Source organism: Myotis yumanensis, unplaced genomic scaffold, assembly GCF_028538775.1.
Source record: "Myotis yumanensis isolate MYYU_CA2020_CCGP unplaced genomic scaffold, mMyoYum1.0.hap1 SCAF_8, whole genome shotgun sequence".
Classification (NCBI taxonomy): domain Eukaryota; kingdom Metazoa; phylum Chordata; class Mammalia; order Chiroptera; family Vespertilionidae; genus Myotis; species Myotis yumanensis.
The window spans coordinates 13,250,777-13,256,776 of NW_027223759.1; the positions used below are offsets into that span (position 1 = coordinate 13,250,777).

Here is a 6,000-nt window from a genome sequence, read left to right on the forward strand (position 1 = left end):
GAATCAGAATCAGGTGATTGTGTGTGTGTGTGTGTGTGTGTGTGTGTGTGTGTATGTGTGCGCGCTCGCTTACGCACTTCTGATTTATCTGTCTCATGTGTGGTTTTCTGTGACTGTAGAAACTCAGCAATAAGGTCAGGGAATTCAGGTTGCATTCCTGGAAGTCTTAGTGTCATCATTTGTCTTGCTGAAATGGGGGACCACTAGGATGGGGTAAGAGCATAACCTTAGAGGGAAAAGTCAAACCTGTCTGTTGTCTTTTTGCATCTAAGATAACAGACATTTGAAACGTCAGAGTAATCTCATTTCCCAGAATGCTCAGGGCACACCCACTGCACCGGAGGCTCAGACCACACAGAACCCCTCATTGTCACCTTGTTCCCCGAATACCACCTCTCTGTGCTGTACATTATTACCTACTCTGTACCCACCATGCAAAATAAGTACGCGTCTCTTTGTGTCCAGACCTAGAGACCCTACCCTTTCTTTCTCCTGCCCCTTTAATCTACTGAGGAGACAGAAGGAAACTAGGTAGACAGGGACGAGCCATGGGGGAGAGGAAGTAGAACCCAGGAACCAACTGGGGAGAGTTACTAAGGCAACCCAGCTGGGCAGGGAAAGAAGGGCACACAGGAGACATAAACTTTAAAATGTCTGGATGTTGCTAAGACAAGCAGTTTACGGAGATAACTAATCACAAGGCAGTGAGGCGTATAACCAATCCCAAGAATGTTACTAAGGCAAAATTCTTAGAAAGAAAGAACCAATCAGGAGCTAGCAAGACATGTGTCTGCCCCTAGACAAAAAAGTGCGCTCGCTCGCACTCCCACCGCCCCCCCCCTCCGCACCCCCCCCAATCCAGGCTGCAACATAAAATGGAAGCTCTGGACACGGATCTGCTTTTGGAATCCCAGCTGCACCTTTTCCAGGACTGGCTTCTCTCAATAGACTTTGCTTCTGCTAACTGTTTTTGTCTACAAATTCATTCATCGATTTTGCGAGACAAAGAACACAGACCTAAACCCCACATTTTGGTTTCACTGCCACCAATGGACTTCATGTAACCCTCCTTAGGTCCCCTCTTTTTATTCTAATGTATAAAATAAGCTGCAAAACTGACATTCTCTGATGCATTTTCTCAATCCACTGAGAATTTGCCTCTGAGGTTTGGATGTGTCTTGCGTCAACATATTTATTTTTGTTAATGGTCATTTCTAACCCTTTTGTTGTTGTTTGTACAAAAAAGAAAAGAAAATCATCCCAGAACATAACCACTGGAAAGAGATAGTATACAAATGGACAGTTTTTAAATAAAAGAGACCGATGTGTGAGAAGTGGAAAGACTTCCCTGCTTTCCATGTGTTACCTCTTGTCATGCAAGGAGGTGACTGTCTCCTTGCGTACGTGCCTTTCTCAGGCCTGTTTCTTCGGGGTAAGCAGGGATGGAGATTAGACTTTGGGGCCTTGATTGGGTTGAACAGCGAGGCTGGACCCAACCAAGCAAAGCTTTTCCTCGGCACTGAAACAGGACGCCCAAGCGCAGACTCAGTGGCCCTGGGAGGTCACATGGAGGAGCCATGCCAACCTGGCCATAAAGGGCAGCATTCATGCCTTTTAAACCAGAGACTTCTTAAAGGCCACTGAGGACAAAGCCTTTTGCACATTCTTGCTTTTAATTCTGTATGGCCCCTGCAGGAACTGAGCCTTGAGGATGCTGAGTAAATATGCTAGGGGATTTAGCTCTACATCTTTTTAATTAAGATACACAAAGCTCTAATTACCTGCAGAAATGCCGGGAACAGCGTCCATTGTTATCTCTAATTTGAATAAACCTTCCCTTTTAATATGCCAAATGCCAAATCAAATGAGGTCCAAATAGGAGGATTTAGCCTGGTTTTCTTAACTAAACCTCAGATGCTCAAGGCCCGGAAGCTTTTGGAAGGCAAAGAAAACACTCACCTCTGGAAAGGTGCCTGTGGCGGCAGCCGCCGGGAGGGTCGTGGGCAGAAGCCGAGAGCTCTGTTCTCTGAATCTTGGTGGTTAATAATTTCTCTGGGAGAACTGGTTGCGGCTACCCTGAGTCTTGGAAAAATTGTTTCCTCTTTTTGTAACCAAGGGAGGCCAATAATCTCTTAATTTACTGCTCTAGAAAAAGAAATGCAGTTTGCCAGTGGTTAAATAAATCTGGTGTGTATCACTTAGTCGACAGGCATCTGGGTGAACCACCCTTGGCCCTGACTCAAGAGAAAGGATTGCTCTGGGAGTTCAGGCCGCTCCCAACTATTTACTCTAATTATGCTACTTCTCTTGTTAAACTGCACATTATGGTTATGATGTAAGTGTATCTGGATCTTCCTAAAATGTCACATTTTGGGCTAGAAAAAGGTTTGGAGAAGAAAGCGCATTTGCTTGACTTCTTTAACTGGTTCAAGCACTGCTTGCATTTTTCATTAGGAAAGTGGTTGCCTGGGGCATCCTGCAGCTGCTGATGTGTTCTGTTTGTGCTGTGCAGTGTTTTTTAGTGTTTGAATTAATTTCCATCATTTAAAAATCAGGAGATCCAGATTATCAGCTCCTGAAAAAAAACGAAACACGGCCAGATCTGGTAACCACAGGCCTGCATCTCACAAGGATACAGTTGGAGGAGGCTGAGTACTGGCGGCTCCCAGTGCTGCCTGACCAGCTCTGGCAGGTGTGACCTCCACTTCCTCACCTTTCTCCCCTACCCCCGTCACTCACCCACAACATCCATCTGGACCCTCCGGGATCCTGCACCTTCAACCCTTGTGTCCCTTTTTAATTATTTTCCTGTTGAGTTTTTTTCAATTTAGGAAAATTGAGCACACAGAAAGCTAAGTCATCAAGCACTCATTTTTAATGCATAAGGAATTTTATGTTTGCTCATTTAAAAAATATGAATCCCCTAGTAAAATCTGAATGCATTATACAATATGAGGAAATTGACAAAACCAACTTAACCAGCTTAACTGTGGAACAGCAGTGTGCCAATGCAGGTGCAATGGGTAGTGGTCTGCCCGCTGCCAGCAATAAAGAAGTGCACCGCCTGTAGGGAATTTAAAAACAGTAATAAAAAGCAGGGCCTTTCTGCGTTTATGTGTCAGCAATTCTAAACAAGGTCAGTGATGAAATACTCCTCCCCTCAAAAAGTCTTCTGTTGCCGAAACCGGTTTGGCTCAGTGGATAGAGCGTCGGCCTGCGGACTGAAAGGTCCCAGGTTCGATTCCGGTTGAGGGCATGTACCTGGGTTGCGGGCACATCCCCAATAGGAGATGTGCAGGAGGCGGCTGATCGATGTTTCTCTCTCATCGATGTTTCTAACTCTCTATCTCTCTCCCTTCCTCTCTGTAAAAAATCAATAAAATATATTAAAAAAAAAAAAAAGTCTTCTGTTAGTGAAAGGGCCGGCGGGGCACGTGGCCCCGCAGGCATCCGGCAGGGAGGATGACGGGCAGCCATGGCCGAGGCAGCGCCTGACCAGATAGGCGCAGGCCCGCGGACGCCCAGAAGGACCCGGGCCGCCCTCCTCGGCCTCCGAGTCACTTTCCGGCCGAGCAGCGGGCGACCCAAGGGCCAGGTGGGGTGGTGGGCGGCCCGCCTCCCGGTGACGCCCACGGCAGCAGGCCTTGCATGGGAGCCGAGTGGCTGGCTTCCCATCCATTAAGGGACCTCCATTTTGTATGGAACCATGTGCTCAGCGAAGGCTCCTTCCCCCTCGGAAGGAGCCTCTGCTAGCCACACCCACCATTTCTCTGGACTAACCAATGGTAATCAAGGGAAGTGCACGCCATCGCTATGACCACATCCTGTGTAATGGGTCACCAGCTCGCACCTGGCCAATCGGCGGGGGGCACAGCCCCCTCTCCCGCCCCTACTCCAACCCTCTATGAAACCCCTGGTTCGAGCAGACTGCTCTCTCTTTGCCACCTGCTGCTGCGTCAGTAAGGAAGGTAGAGGAGCTAAGCCCGGGCTTAAAATAAAAGACTCTTTGCTTTTGCATCGGATTGGGTGGCTCCCTGGTGGCTTCTTGGGAATCTTGAAATCTGGGCATAACAGTTAGCCAGGTGGTTCAGTTGATTAGAGTATTGTCCTCATACACCAAGGGTGTGGGTTCGATCCCTAGTCAAGGCACATATAGTAATCAACCAATGAATGCATAAATAAGTGGAATAACAGGTTGATGTTTCTCTCTCTAATATATATATGTATATATATATGTTTCTCTCTCTAATATATATATATATATATGTATGTATATATATATATTTTTGTTGTTGTTGTTGTTGTTGTTGTTGTTGGCTTAAATTCTAAAAATATTGCTGTGTCTGGCCGGTGTCACTCAGTGATTGAGTGTTGAATTATCCACCAGGAGGTCAAGATTTGATTCCCAGTCAGGGCCTATGCTCTGATTTCGGGCTTGATCCCCAGTGTGGGGCATGGAAGAGGCAACCGCCAATGGATGATTCTCTCTCATCATTGATGTTTCTATCTCTCTCTCTCCCTCTTCCTTCCTCTCTGAAATCAATAAAAATATATTTTAAAAAATAATAAGATAAAAATATTTGCCATGATAATGATGCATTTTAATCATATATATACTTATATTTTTAATAGACAATGTGGATTACATAAAAGTTAATTCCTTATTCTTATTTTAATGTTTTAATAAACAATATTTTTTAATAAACAATGTGTTTTACATGGAAGGTCACTGAAAAAAACTACCATTTATAGAGTCACCCCCATGCCTCACATGGACTCAGTTAATCTTTCTTTTGAGATTAAGTTGGTAATGGTTCCAAGTTATTGGTGCAGTTTGTGTTGCCCTACATTTAAATGATAGATTTGAAATACAGACTGATAGCACAATCATGGTAGAGATGAAAAAACAGAACTGGCCCTAGCCAGTTTTGCTCAATGGTTAGAGTATCACCCTATGGATTGAAGGGTTGAGGGTTCAATTCCAGTCAAGGGCATGTACTTTGGTTGCAGGCTCAATCCCTAGCCTGTGTGGGAGGCAACCAGTCCATGTTTCTCTCTCTCTGTCTCTCCCTCTCCCTTCTATTCTCTCTAAAAACATCAATGGAAAAAAATATCCTTGGACTCTAGCCAGTTTGGTTCAGTGGATAGAGCTTTGGCCTGTGGACCAAAGGATCCTGGGTTCGATTCCGGCCAAGGGTACCTTCCTTGGTTGCAAGCTCCTCCCCGGCCTGGGCCCTGGTCAGGGCTCATGCAGGAGGCAACCAATCGATGTATTTCTCTCACATCGATGTTTCTCTGTCTTTCCCTCTCTCTTCCACAGTCCCTAAAAAATCAATGGAAAAATAAGTAAATAAATAAAAATAAAATTAAAAAGAATGTTTTTTAAAAATTATATATATATATATATATATATATATAATCTCAGGTGAGGATTAACAAAACACACACCTACAAACAAAACAAACAAAAGAAACAGAACTTAAGGCCTTTCAACCTCTTTATACTTAAAATGAAAATGGTGAAACCAAGGGGGAGCTGCAAGGTGTTCTGTCCTTGCTTTGGCAAATGTACATTTAGTCTACAAACTTTTAAAAACTGAATGTGGATAATATTTTAAAAAATTAAACTTCATTTAAAAATTGTTTTACAATGAAAGACAAATTCAAGAAGTAAAAGCATTGTAGCAACGATGTGTTTTAAGAGTTGCCTACATTGCCGAAACTGGTTTGGCTCAGTGGATAGAGCGTCGGCCTGCGGACTGAGGGGTCCCGGGTTCGATTCCGGTCAAGGGCATGTACCTGGGTTGCGGGCACATCCCCAGTGGGAGATGTGCAGGAGGCAGCTGATCGATGTTTCTCTCTCATCGATGTTTCTAACTTTCTATCTTTCTCCCTTCCTCTCTGTAAAAAATCAATAAAATATATTTTAAAAAAAAAAGAGTTGCCTACATTGTATATTCTGCAGACATATCAGTTTTAATGAAAATTCAGTTATTGATTT

The 6,000-nt window shown here is 44.2% G+C and overlaps 1 protein-coding gene across 2 annotated transcripts in view; it reads right to left on the reverse strand.

Annotated features, from left to right (window-relative positions):
- CMKLR2 (chemerin chemokine-like receptor 2) overlaps positions 1–2,172 on the reverse strand; it is a 51,116-nt gene extending 48,944 nt beyond the window's left edge. For both annotated transcript variants that reach the window (XM_070421950.1, XM_070421947.1), the window contains exon 1: positions 1,960–2,172. The gene's annotated coding sequence lies outside the window, so the exon portion shown is untranslated. The remainder of the gene's footprint in view (positions 1–1,959) is intronic.
- Between the last annotated feature and the right edge of the window lie 3,828 nt (positions 2,173–6,000).